The sequence below is a fragment of the Petaurus breviceps genome, unplaced genomic scaffold (genome assembly GCF_028583685.1).
Source record: "Petaurus breviceps papuanus isolate PSGF00001 unplaced genomic scaffold, PetGlider_PUasm1.0 77, whole genome shotgun sequence".
Lineage (NCBI taxonomy): Eukaryota > Metazoa > Chordata > Mammalia > Diprotodontia > Petauridae > Petaurus > Petaurus breviceps.
In genome coordinates, this window is record NW_027186492.1 from 2,676,432 (window position 1) to 2,689,374 (window position 12,943).

Consider the following 12,943-nt stretch of genomic DNA (forward strand, 5'->3'; position numbering starts at 1 on the left):
GTGTGTGTGTGTGTGTGTGTGTGTGTGTGTGTGTGTGTGTGTGTGTGTGTGTTTTAAATTCATGCTCTGGCTTTCTGGTGGCCTGCGGACGGACCTAACTAGACTCACCCAGATCCAGGGTAGAAGGAACAGAGCTGAGTCACGTGCCGAGCCTCTGCAATGCAAATTAATGAGTTAATTACCATACAGTCAGCAAGGGGGCAGATCTCGGGAGCCCCGCTGCTCTCTCTGCCAGGCCCAGCGCTTGCCCGGCAGAGCTGGGAATCTCTTCGCCAGCCGAGATGCCTGGCTGTCCGGGGTGACAGCGGAGCCTTCCCGCAGGATTCCTCGCTTGGATACTGCAGAGCGAGGCCCCGAGGGCCGAGCATCGGAGAAGAGAGCTGCGGTCTCGGAAGCAAGCCGCAGCTTGGAGATAGGCGGCCAGATGAAAGCCTCTGGGCGGGGACGCTTCTCCCCCAATGGCTGGTGGCACCCAGGTGAGGGGGGCGGAGGGGGGCCTCCTTCCCTCGTCCTTCCCGCTCCCCAGGGAGCGGGCCAGGAAGAAGAGAAGTCTGGCCGGAGCTTGGTCCGCCTGCCAGCTTCCTCTGTGGCTTTTCTCTGGTTAAATGAATGTAGGCTGTGTCTCACCTGATGCCACACCCTGAGATCAGACCTGAGCCAGGTGAAGCCAGCACTGTACAAACACGTAAGCCCGGGGTCTCTGCCTCCTTCCTGCTCCTCTCCCCGCCTCCCACCTTCCCTCTCCCGCCGCCGTCCGATCTCCCGCCGCTCACAAGTTTCTCTGGGACTCAGCACATCTTGGCAGGTGGGGTTCTTCCCTCCCCTTTCCTCTGAGCTGGGACTGGGAAAGCTTCTCCGAACCTGGCTGTGGAGGGAGCTGGAGGCGGGAAAAAAAAAAAAAAAACCAAACCCTCTCGCTTGTCCTTTCTCTCCCAGCTCGATGACTGACAAGTCTGTCGGATTTCTCCAGTTGGGGGCTGGACTCTGAATTGGCTGGTCAAATCTCCTTGGCTCAGGACCTTTTGTCCCGGGTGTGAGTGCAGAAGGTGGGGAGTGGCGGGGGAAGGCTACCTTTGATTGTACAGAGAGTGGAGGAGAAAGGAAGTTGGGAAAGGTGTGCTCAGAAATCTCCCTGAAGAAACTAGAAATCGGATTCTTTTGAGAACGAGAATTTTTCTCATTTGTTTTTTTCGTGGTCCAAGTTTTACAGAGGTCGACTGACTTTTCTGATAATCCAGGCTTAGGTATTTTCGAGGGTTCTAGGCTACTGACCTTGCCTTTGAGGAATCCAGATAGTAATGATGGTTCTGACCAATAAGAATATCCAGGAGGCAGCTGAGAAGGAATGATTGATGGAAATGTATTGGAATTTAACAGACTAAATTAACAGGCCTTCTTACAAAAGATGTGCACACAAAGGTAAATTCTATCCCCTTCTTTGGAGCTAAGAGAGCAGCTTTCAGGTTGTTGGTGGCAGCTTTTAGACTAGGAGAGAGAAACAAAAAAGGCTTTGCATAGAGTCTGGGGCCAGGGGAGCTGGGTTCAAACCCCTTCTCTGACTCTTCCTCTCTGTGTGACCTTGGACAAGTCACTTTACTTCCTTGGGCCTCAGTTTCCTAATCTGCCAAATGAGAGAATGAGCTAGATCACTTCTGAGGTTCCTTCCACGAGGAGATCTGTGATCTTGTGATCAGAGGTATTTATAACCCAAGACCTTGTTAGAATATTCTTGACCTCTCACTTTGTACACAGCATGAAACCCACCTCCCCATTTTTCACCAGAGCCGAGATATGGCAGGAGAGGTTTGGAATATCCTGGAAATTGACTGATGATGCAGTCATTAAGATATTTGCTATATTGGTCCCCTATTTCTGATCTGTTTCAGCAAACAGCAGCACCTGCATCTTTATTCATTGGAGGATCACTGAATAAGGTTCTATGGTTAAGGACACTCCTCTATGGTTCCCAGACCTTTGAAAGTTCTGTCCACCGTGGAGTGAAGAGAACAAGGAAGAGAAGGAAAGGAGGGGAAAAAGCCAGGAAGTGGTAAGTACTTCTGTGCCTGCAAGACCTTGGGTGGAAGGGATTCTCTCTGAGAGACATCCCAAGGAGGAGATACCTTCCTTAGATAATGAAGTCCCTTTTTTAGGAACATCTGGGATTCTTTCTTGCTTTGCTAGTCAGTTATTTCATAGGAGTTAGTTTCGGAGAGGGGGAGGGGAGGAGCAATCCCTTTAAAAAAAGTTCTCATTTCTTGAACATGGATGGGTGGGTATTCATGAGCTTATTCCTCCTTCTGCAAACTCAGCCCCACAATCTGCTCCATATCCCTGATCCCCATCCCCATTGACACACACCTGGCAGGTACTATTGCTACTTATCAGCTCTGATTTCCAACCCTGGGGTGAAGACACATCACCCAGATCAGGGTTCTGAGTTCACAGGTTGGGAAATAAGATTGGGAAACTGTCTCCAGCTAACCCAGAGCCTAGGAGGAAGCAGGAAACATTCTCAGAGGATACTTGGATGTCTGGTGCCTGGAAGGCTGATCTCTACTCTTCAGCAAACTGATACTTTGACTGCTTAATCCCAGCCAAGCTGATTAATCCTGTCAAATTCCCTTTATCAAGCCCTTCTCACAGTAAGGGAGCTATACACCCCTAGAATACAGGTTGTAGCAATGAATGAATCTGCCTATCTTGGAGGAGAGACCAGGACAATGGCTGTCGGATTTTGTTTCCATTCTTGCTCTTATTCTAGACATACCTGGTATCTTTTACAATTATCTGGTTTTTGGTTGGAGTTTCTGTTTGTTTTATCTCCACTTTATCACTTTAAAGTTTAAGATTTCTCCTTTAAAATGTCTAGGGGCAGCTAGAAGGTACAGTGAATACAGCACTGGCCCTGGAGTCAGGAGGACCTGAGTTCAAATCCAACCTCAAACACTTAACACAAAACTAGCCATGTGACCTTGGGCAAGTCACTTAACCCCAATTGCCTTACCTTCCCCGATCAAAAAAAAAAAAGAGCTATTAAGGGGATTTAAAGAGATATTGTGCTTCAGTCAGCAAGTCAACATTGCCTATTTGCTAGGCACTGTGCTGAGCAATAGAGATACAAATTAAAAAAAAAAAAAGAGCCTTGAAGGAGGCCAGGAAAGCCAGGAAGTGGAGGCATTTAGGCACAGCATTCTAGGCCCATGAAAATACGTAAAATCTGGAGATGGAGTGTTGTGTTCAAGCGATGGCAAGAAGACTAGTGTTGTGGGACTTTAGGGAATGTGGAGGGCGGTGAAGACAGAAAAAAAGACAGAAAAGGTAGGTCAGGGCCAGGTTGTGAAGGGCTTTAAAAGTCAAATAGAGTCATTCCACATTGTCTCTGCTGCCCTGTCTGATTTCAGTTCCACAGAGGTAGCCCTGGTGACTCTGACCCTCACTTTCCTATCCCCATTTGTGTGTTATCTTCCCCTTTAGACTGTAAGTTCCTTTTCACTAATTGTATTCACAGTGCCTGGTGCACAGTAGGCACATAATAAATATTTATTGAACTGGAAAACCAAACTAAACCAAAAAAGCCAAACAAGGCTTGTAATAGGGCTGCATGTAAAACACCATTTATATGTGAGCTATGGTTATTATCTTCAGGAGAGGAAGGAAAGGAAAAATAATAGTCATCACAGCTCACATTTGTAAAGTGCTTTAAGGTTTGCAAAGTGCTTTCATGCATTATTTCTTTTAAACCTTTCAGCAATCCCCGTTTTGTGGAGGAGGAAACAGAGGCTCAGTAAGGTTCAGTAATTTCTTCTAGGTTCTGAAACTACTAAGCATGCACAGAAGGATTAAAACAAGGCTTTCTATTGCCAGATCTAGTACTCTATACACCCTCTTAAGAATATTAGAACTGAAAAGGATTTTAGACATAATTTAATCTAACCCCACTCCTTTTAGAGATGAAAAGTCTCATTCACGGGGTGGCTAGGTGGCGTAATGAATAGAGAGCACTGGCCCTGGAGTCAGAAGGACCTGAGTTTAAAATCTGACCTCAGACACTTAACATAAAAACTAGCTGTTTGACCTTAGGCAAGTCACTTAACCCTAAATCTCCTACCCTCTCCCCTCCAAAAAAAAAAAGGCAAAAAGAAAAATCTCATTCACACAGCCTCTTGGGTATCTAGGGATATAGGTTCTGACTTGGCAAAAGCCATCCCTGGTGGGGTTAGATGCTATCCAGCCTGGGGGTAAAGGAACAAGCTTTTGGAACAAATTTTGATTAGGAAGTCTAGGAGCCTAGATTCTATTTCTAGGTCTGCCTGCCACTTGCTAGCAGGGTGACATTGGACAGGTTAATTGGACTCTGTGTCTTAATTTCTTCTGCAAAATGAAGTAAGTAACATCATTACCCCTGATTGCTTGCTCAGGGGTTTGGGATGTGGACATCATGAAATGAGAATGTACAGGAGCTTCAAAAAGGAATGTGGTATGTTTAAAATATTAAATGTGTAATTAAAATCTTAACATTGAGCATCAATATAGCCAGTTAAGCTTGCTTAATAGCTATTTATATTTAATAATAGCTAATGTTTATATAGAGCCTACTATGTGGCAGGCACTATGCTAAATGCTTTCTAATTATTATCTAATCTGATCTTCACAACAACCCTAGGAGGCAGGTGCTGCTATTATCCCCATTTTACAGATGAGGAAACTGAGGCAAACAGAGGTTAAGTGACTTGCCCAGGGTCACACAGCTAGTGAGTGTCTGAGGCCACATTTGAACTCAGGTCTCCCTGACTCCTGACTCCAGGCCCATCACATATCACCAAGTTGTCTGTTTTAAATGAACCAGTTTCAATCTATAACATGTCATTATAATTTTTACAGTCATGGGCTACCATGACAGTCAAAGCTACAAATGCCAACCCCTTTCCCTCCTGTTGCATCAAAGACTGTTGGGCCCTGATTAACCTTCCTTTCCCCTTCTCCCCCCAAAAAAGGATGGAAAGAAGACCCACTTGAACTTGGATTAGACATATGGGACATATGGTTTGATATGGCTGTGAGGGATACCTAGTACTTTTTTTTTTAGAGGGGGGAAGGCAGAGCAATTGGGGTTAAGTGACTTGCCCAAGGTCACAAGGCTAGTAAGTGTTAAGTGTCTTAGGCCAGATTTGAACTCAGGTCCTCCTGACTCCAAGGCTGGTGTTCTATTGACTATACCACCTAGCTGCCCCGACCTAGTACTTTCTTGAAATGTCTATGTATCTGGTATCCCTTGTGGGTGCCCTGGCCTTTGACTGAGGTCTGCATTATTTAGTAAAGGTCTTTCTAGATTTCTTTGTGCTTTTTAAACTTGTCAGTCTTAATTACATTACAGCATCCTACTGCCTTGATGTCTATAACATCTTTGACTATTCCCCAGTTGTTGGGCATCTAGGCTGTTTTGCAATTACAGCTAATGCTACTATGAAGTCTTTGAAAAAATAGACTTTTCCCCGTCTTTGTTTTGTTTTGTGCATTTTGGACCTCAGGTTCCTCACTAGTAAAATGAGAGGGCTGAACTAAATGGCCTCCAAGGTCTCTTTAAGCTATGATCTTAGGATTCTCTGATCCAGTGGTGATGTTTTTTGTTTGCTTATGACACAATGTCATCACCATCATCATCATCGGTATCATTTTTGCCAGGAGGAATCAGGCTCACTTGGAGAGCCTTGATGTGTGATCATATGTATATGTTCCAGCCAAGAGGGGCTCACCCAGCACACACTCAGGGCACACCCTTTCAGAACCCACTGATCTGATCCTGTGAATATCTTCAGGATATAGATAGTCCCAGCAGTGAAATCATTGGGGCAAAGGGCAAAGTTATTTTTATAACTTTTACTGTGTACTCCTAGATTTCCCTATGAAAAGATTCCACAAGTTTGAAAAAAGGCTGATATTCCTATTACATTATTTTTTTTGGAATGGGGAAGGCAAGGCAATTGGGGTTAAATGACTTCCCCAAAGTCTCACAGCTAATTCTATTACATTATTTCAGTGGTGGGGAGGGGGCAGTTTCCAGATGGGCATTCAGGATCCTGTGATTGGGACTGGAATTTTTAAAATGAATGAATGAGCCTTTATTTCATATTTACTATGTGCTGGAGGATACAAATAAAAAAATTTCAGTCCTGGTCCTCAAGGAGCTCAGAATCTAATGGGAGAATACAGTAGATGTAAGGTTAGTCACAGAGTAGATGGAAATGTGTGGATGCCCCAGGGTTGGACGGTAAGGCCCTTGACCTCCTTAGGATGCACCTTCAGATTAGATGGCAGTGCCCAGGAACAGAGGACATAGCAACAGGACAGATGCTAAGGCCTGGGGCCTTGGGATGCTGGAGAAGGACAGATATTAAGGACTGGTGTTCCTCTCTCTTGTTCAAGGATGTCATATATCTAAAGTGCTTTGAAATCTTTAGGGTGCTTATATAAATGATAACTATTATCATTATTAGGCTGCCAGGTGGTGCAAGAGAAAGAGTGCTGGGCCTCAAGTCAGGAAGATCCTCTTCCCAAGTTCAAATCTGGCCTCAGACACTTACTAGTTGTGTGACTCTGGGTCATCTCAGTTTTCTCATCTTTATAAAATGATCTGGAGAAGGAAATGGCAAACCACTCCAGCACCTTTGCCAAGGAAACCCCAAATGGAGCCACAAAGAATCAGAAAGGATTAAAAATGACTCAACAATTACCAGAAATATTCTAGTTGGTGGTTCCCTGATCATCCAGGCAGTGGGAGCAGCTGTGAGTTGCTTACCACAGTAGGTGAAGGCTGCTTTGGAGAGCTGGGTAGAGCAAGAGAGATCTGCATGCAACCTGTGCCCTGTGCCCTCTATCTCTGGCAGGAGAAGTCTGCAGCCTGTGCCCTGTATACCCCTAAAGGTTCAAGTTTCATGGAACTGATGCTACCTCTTCTGATGCTGTGGATGAGAGCAAAGGTTAGGATCTCAAGCAAGACTTTCAAATAAGAAGAGAGGAATGATCTTAGTGGGAACCGCAGGAGCCTATTTCCAGCTTTAGGTGGCAAGGGAAAGCTCTAAAGTGGTTAGCCCGAGGTCAATATGAACTGTATTGTGCTAGTCCCAAGGCTTGGCCTCCCAGAGGATGGAATGTTGACATAAGAGATTAAATGAGCTTTGTTATCAGAACTGTCAGGACTTGAAGTGACTTGAATGGAGAAAAAATAGGAAGCCCAAAAAGCAAATTGAGAGTTTCTCTTAATCTCCCTAGCCAACCAGCTTGAACTATCAGGGGCTCTAAGGCCAATTTTTGTCTACCTGTGGGACCTTGGGCCAAATCACATTACTCTCTATACTTTAGTTAATTCATCTTTACAATGAAGGGGTTCCAATAAATGACTGGTAAGGTCCACCTGTGATCACATGACTGGCCTTGATCTCTGGAGCAGCAAGCACCCCAGCATACCCAGGATGGCTGCCAGTGCAGGTTCCTAGATCTGCTTTTCTAAAGAAAAGTAACTCAAAATGGGTTAACAATCTTACTTTAATCAGTCAAACATGTATCATTTACCTGGTTCAGGGAGAAAAGTCAGCACTCTGAACTTCAGAGAATACAAACAAAAGTTACAAGAGAAAATAACACAATTCAGCAGACAGGGCTTCCAGCTGTCTGACCATTACATCCATAGCTAGTTAGTTACCAGAAAGGGAAGCACCAACATTTGGGGTTTTTAAAAATTAATTTGTTTATTTGCTTTTAGTTTACAACATTCCCTTGAGTTTCAAATTTTCTCCCCTTCCCTCTCCTCTCTCCCTCCCCCTATCATGGCAGCATGCACTCCAATATAGGATCTACGAATATCTTCACATTAGTCAGGGGTTGTAAAGAAGGATTATAACTGATGGAATGATTAGTGGGAAAGAGGAAACAAAGCAAAACAAGAAAAAGAAACAGAGCAAGTACTTTGTTTCAATCTGCACTCAGACTCCACTCTGTCTCTGGATGTGGATATCTCTTTCGATCATGAGTCTTTTGGAGTCGTCTTATAACCCTACATTGATGAGAGGAGCCCAGTCTATTGAAGTTAGTCATCACACATATGTTGTGTCTGTGATTGTGTACAGATTTCTCCTGGTTCTGCTCTTCTCTCTCAGCATCAGTTTATATACATCTCTCCAGGTTATTATGAAGTCTGTCTACTCCTTATTTCTTATAGCACAGTAGTATTCCATTACATTCATATACCACAACTTGCTCAGCCATTCCCCATTTGATGGGCATCCCCTTGATTTCCAATTCTTTGCCACCACAAAAAGAGCTGCTATAAATATTTTTGTACATACTGGTCCTCCTCCCATTTCTCTGATCTCTTTAGGATATAACCCTAGAAGTGGTATTGCTGGTTCAAAGGGTATGCACTTATTTATAGCCCTTTGGACATACATAGTTCCAGATTGCTCTCCAGAATGGTTGAATCAGTTCACAACTCCACCAACAGCTCATTAGTTCTTCAATTTTCCCATATCCTCTCCAGCATTTGTCATTTTCCTGTTTTGTCATCTTAGCCAATCTGACCTATGACATGTGGTACCTCAGAGTTGTTTTGATTTTCATTTCTCTAATCACTAGTGATTTAGAGCATTTTTCCATATGCTTATAGTTATCTTTAATTTTATCATCTGAGAACGACCTGTTCATATCCTTTGACCATTTATCAATTGGGGACTGGCTTGTATTCTTATAGATTTGAATCAGTTCTTTGTATATTTTAGAGATGAGGCCTTTATCAAGACACTGGTTGTAAAAATTCTTTCTCAATTTTCCACTTCCCTCTTAATCTTGGTTACATTGGCTTTATTTGTACAGAAACTCTTCAATTTCATGTGATCAAAATTATCCATTTTGCATTTTATAATACTCTCTAATTCTTGTTTGGTCATGAAGTCTTCCCTTCTCTATCGATCTGACAGGCATCCTTGTTCTTCCAGATTGCTTACAGTAAAAGCCTTTGTATCTAGATCGTGAACACATTTAGACTTGATTTTGGTATATGGTGTTAGATAATGGTCTATGCCCAATTTCTGTCATACTATGTTTCTAGCTGTCTGACCATTACATCCATACCTAGTTAGTTACCAGAAAGGGAAGCACCAACATCTGGGTTTTCAAAAGAGGGGAGGGAGGGGAGTAGGGGGCTCAACAGCTGCCCAGAGTCTCATCTGGCCAGATCACACAATTCTTCCCAAAGTGAGCCCCCAAAGCAAAACCTCACATCAGGGTCCTTCTCCTCTAAGGTCAGAAAGTACCACAACCCTCTTGACCCACTGCCCAGTCACAAAGTAACAAGGTGTGGGCATTCCTGAAAAACAAGCCTCCTGCCACAGGCTCCATGTGAGCACATTCACATTAAGGCGCAGAGTATATTTTCAAATCAGGGAAGGTTCTCAGATTCACTTAAGCCTATCAAGGGGCAAGGTGCAGGACATATTTTCATATTTCCATTACCATTACAGTCTCCTGCTATCCCATCTCTCCAAGGCATCTACAGGGCAGGCTTCACTAGGCCCACCCTAGTATAGTGGAATGATCACTGACGTACTTACGACCTTAGACAAGTCCTTAAACCTCTCTGAACTTAAGTTTCCTCATCTGGAAGATGAGGGAGTTAGGTGACTATGATCTCTCTTCTAGCTCTATGCTTCCTATATGTACATATCCCTGGTAGACTGGAACTTAACCAGAGCAAAATACCTGAAGACCTGTTGTATATTTAGTGAATGAAGTGGGTTCCTTGGACACCCCATACAGAACTTAGGAGAAAAGCAGGGGAAATTTTATCCATGTAGGTTTTTTCTCTGGGGTGTTATTGCCAGAGTTGTGGAAATTAATTGAGGTTGGAGATGCACAGGACACCTCTAAGCACCTTAGAGAAAAAAAAAATTTCCGTGGGTGGCTAAGTGGCACAGTAAATAGAACCCTAGAGTCAGGAGCACCTGAGTTCAAATTAGGCCTCAGACACTTAACACAAAACTAGCCATGTGACCTTGGGCAAGTCATTTAACCCCAATTGCCCTACCTTCCCTCCTCCAAAAAGCAAAAAGAAAAATGAAAAAGAAAAAAAATTTTCCTTCAAAATCTCTTGACTAAGGTGGATCAGAAATCTCACAGAGGTCAGATGACTTCAGCCTATTAAAAATTGCTCTGAGGGCTGGGTAGTTATTATTTCCTTCCTGACAACTTCTGGGGATGCTAGCAGGGGACAAGAATCATTCTCATTATCAGTGATTTTGACCCTAAGGTTTAGAAAAGAGATCAGGGGTGGCTACTTTCACATAACCAATCTCAGAATCAGAAAGACACAGTTACAAATCCCACCTCTGAAATAGCTTGTGTGACTTTGCATAAGTCCCTTAAGCTCCCAGAGTGAGCTTCTGTTTTCTCACCTGTAAAATGAAGGGGTCAGAAAAGATGTGCTCTGAGGCCCTTTTTAGTTCTAAACCTATGATGCTTTTAGTCACTGTAGGAACCCTACAATCTTCCATTTACTAGCCTTCCTTTCTCCTTGACCCACATACCCAAAGACCTAATCTCTGCTGGCCCTCCCTGAAGTAGCCTGGCACGTAGTTTCAGCTGGCCAGGCTGGCCAACAGGTACAGATTGTAAGGAAGGAATATAGCTTCCCAACCCTTATGGGCTGTGGTAGGAGGTAGTAAACTCCTCTCTTGAGAAAGTTCTTTAAGGGAAGGCTAGGTGATCACTGATTAGGGGTGTTATGGAAGAGATTCTTATATGTATATGGGTTGTATTTGATAGCTTCAGATACCTTCTTTTAAAAGAAATATTTTTTATTGATGGCTTTTGTTTTTACATTACCTAGCTTTTCCCCTATATTCTTTCCTCTCCCATTCCCTCAGGTTCCTTCTGATGCTTCTCTCCTCTGATTCATTCCCACCTGAATGTCTTTGTTAACTGGAATGCTGAGTGTCCATAGGTCTCTGTTGGATGGGAATGTTTCTCACCCTCTTGAAATCACTTGGTAATGAATGATGAGCCTTGGGGATGCTGGTATCTGGAAACAACTCTAAAAGGATTCTTGTAGCTATTCTATTGCTGGGAGCAGTTGGCCAGGTTCCAAACTAATTCATCAAGGCTGAATGAGGTACTATAAAAGTCACATGACTGACTTTTAAACAAATAGGCCAGAATGAACACATGAAGATAAGCAATACCCCCTTCCTTCAGTCATTACCTGAGGAGGCCAGTACTTACCTCTAATCCTGCTCAAAACTGTTTTGGATTCTCTTTGAGAGCTGTCTTTGGAGTCCAATGAAATTTTCTTTTTTTTTAAATGACAAGTGTGTGTTATATATATTTTTTTAAATAGTAAAAAACCAAAAGGAACCAAATCATTTGGAATATCTGAGTGCTAACATCAGGGCAATAGGGAAGGGTTCAAGGCAGACCTGAGATGAGCCTTAAAGAATGGGAAGATGAAAATTTGGAAAGGTAGAGGAGAAGAGAGGGGTATGTGGTAGTGTGATTAAGAAGAGAACAGATTGGGAGGGATATTAGAGAGTTAGAAACTCCTTGAAGTCTCAGTTCCCTCATCTGTGAAATGAGAGGGTTGGATTAGCAGCTTCCAACATCCCTTCCGGCTCCATAGCTCTGACTGTATGATCCAAAACTGGAGAATGAAGTGGGTGACTGAGCACAGTGATACTGTTTGGAGTCCAAGGGAATGAGTCATGACTATAAGGTAAGGAGACTCATTTTCTCCTTGTGGCTTGGAAACAGACTCTGAAGCCACTTCCAAATGAGGATCTCCAAAAATGCTTTGAACAATTCCAGCACAATTGTAGCTGAGCATGTAGTCTTCCCAAGGTGGCAATTTGGAAGTAGAAGGCTTTTATTTGAATGTCAAAGTTCTGGTTTATTTCTTTAAAAGAAAAAAGTCTCCCTACGCTCTAGTCATATCTGGTACTAATTGAGTACCTATAGCTCTGAATAGTCACAGGGTTAGAGGTATCCTACCAGCTGTCCAAAGAAGGCCTCCGTCCCCATCTTGAAACAAGTGCCTCTACCAAATAAAGTTCAGGAGGCATTTATTTTAAAAATTTATTATTTAAATAAAGCAAATCAGTTAGATAAAATTTATTAAGTAAATACCATGTTGTAGTAATAGAATACTGGACCTAGAGTCAGGAAGACATGAGATCAGTTCCTGCTTCTTATTTTTTGTGTAACTGTCGGTAAGTAACTCAACCTCTAGGACCCTCTGTTTCCTCATCTGTAAAATGCAGTTAAGAATACCTGTAGGGCCAAGTTCATGTGGTTGTTGTCAGGATCAAATGAGGTAATGTAAGGCATTTTGCAATGTCTAAAGCTCATATAAATGTTAGTTATTAAATATCTATTATGTACAAAGCAGAGTGCAATACATTGGTGGTACAGAGACAAGATTTTAATAACAACAACACTATTTTCCTTCAAGAAGCTTATGTAGGGAGGGAAGGAAGAAGCCCTTACTATGGGCTTGGCACTGTGCTAAGTGCTTTGCAAATATTATCTCATTTGTTGGGGGTGGGGTGTTAAAGAAGAGGTTACATTTATGAGATCAAGCAAAACTGATTAAATCTGGCATTGTCTACCACACTCTGGTCCCATTTTTCTTCTTAGAGAAGATAAGTGTGTTTAATCAGCTGTTGTCTAGGAATCACGTTCCCTTCCATGACTGCTGTTGTTCAATCCTGTCCAACTATCATGACCCCATTTGGGGTTTTCTTGGCAAAGTTACTGGAGTAGTTTTCCAGTTCCTTCTCCAGTTCATTTTACTGATGAGGAAACTGAGGCAAACAGGATTAAGTGACTTGCTCAGGGTCACACAGCTAGCAAGTGTCTAAGGCTGGATTTGAACTCAGGGCTTCCTCACTCTATGTCCCAATGC

The 12,943-nt window shown here is 43.1% G+C and overlaps 1 long non-coding RNA gene across 3 annotated transcripts in view; it reads left to right on the plus strand.

The window, feature by feature from the left end:
* The window catches only part of LOC138175383 (uncharacterized), a 42,087-nt gene extending 30,733 nt beyond the window's left edge, over positions 1-11,354 (plus strand). The window contains exons 4-5 of one of the 3 annotated variants that reach the window (XR_011171982.1): positions 1,887-2,047; positions 10,914-11,354. This is a non-coding gene — a long non-coding RNA (uncharacterized lncRNA). Of the gene's footprint in view, positions 1-1,886; positions 2,048-6,884; positions 6,903-10,913 lie in introns of those variants that run through there. The other 2 variants (XR_011171983.1, XR_011171984.1) reach the window with 2 other exon arrangements.
* The last annotated feature ends 1,589 nt before the right edge of the window (positions 11,355-12,943 follow it).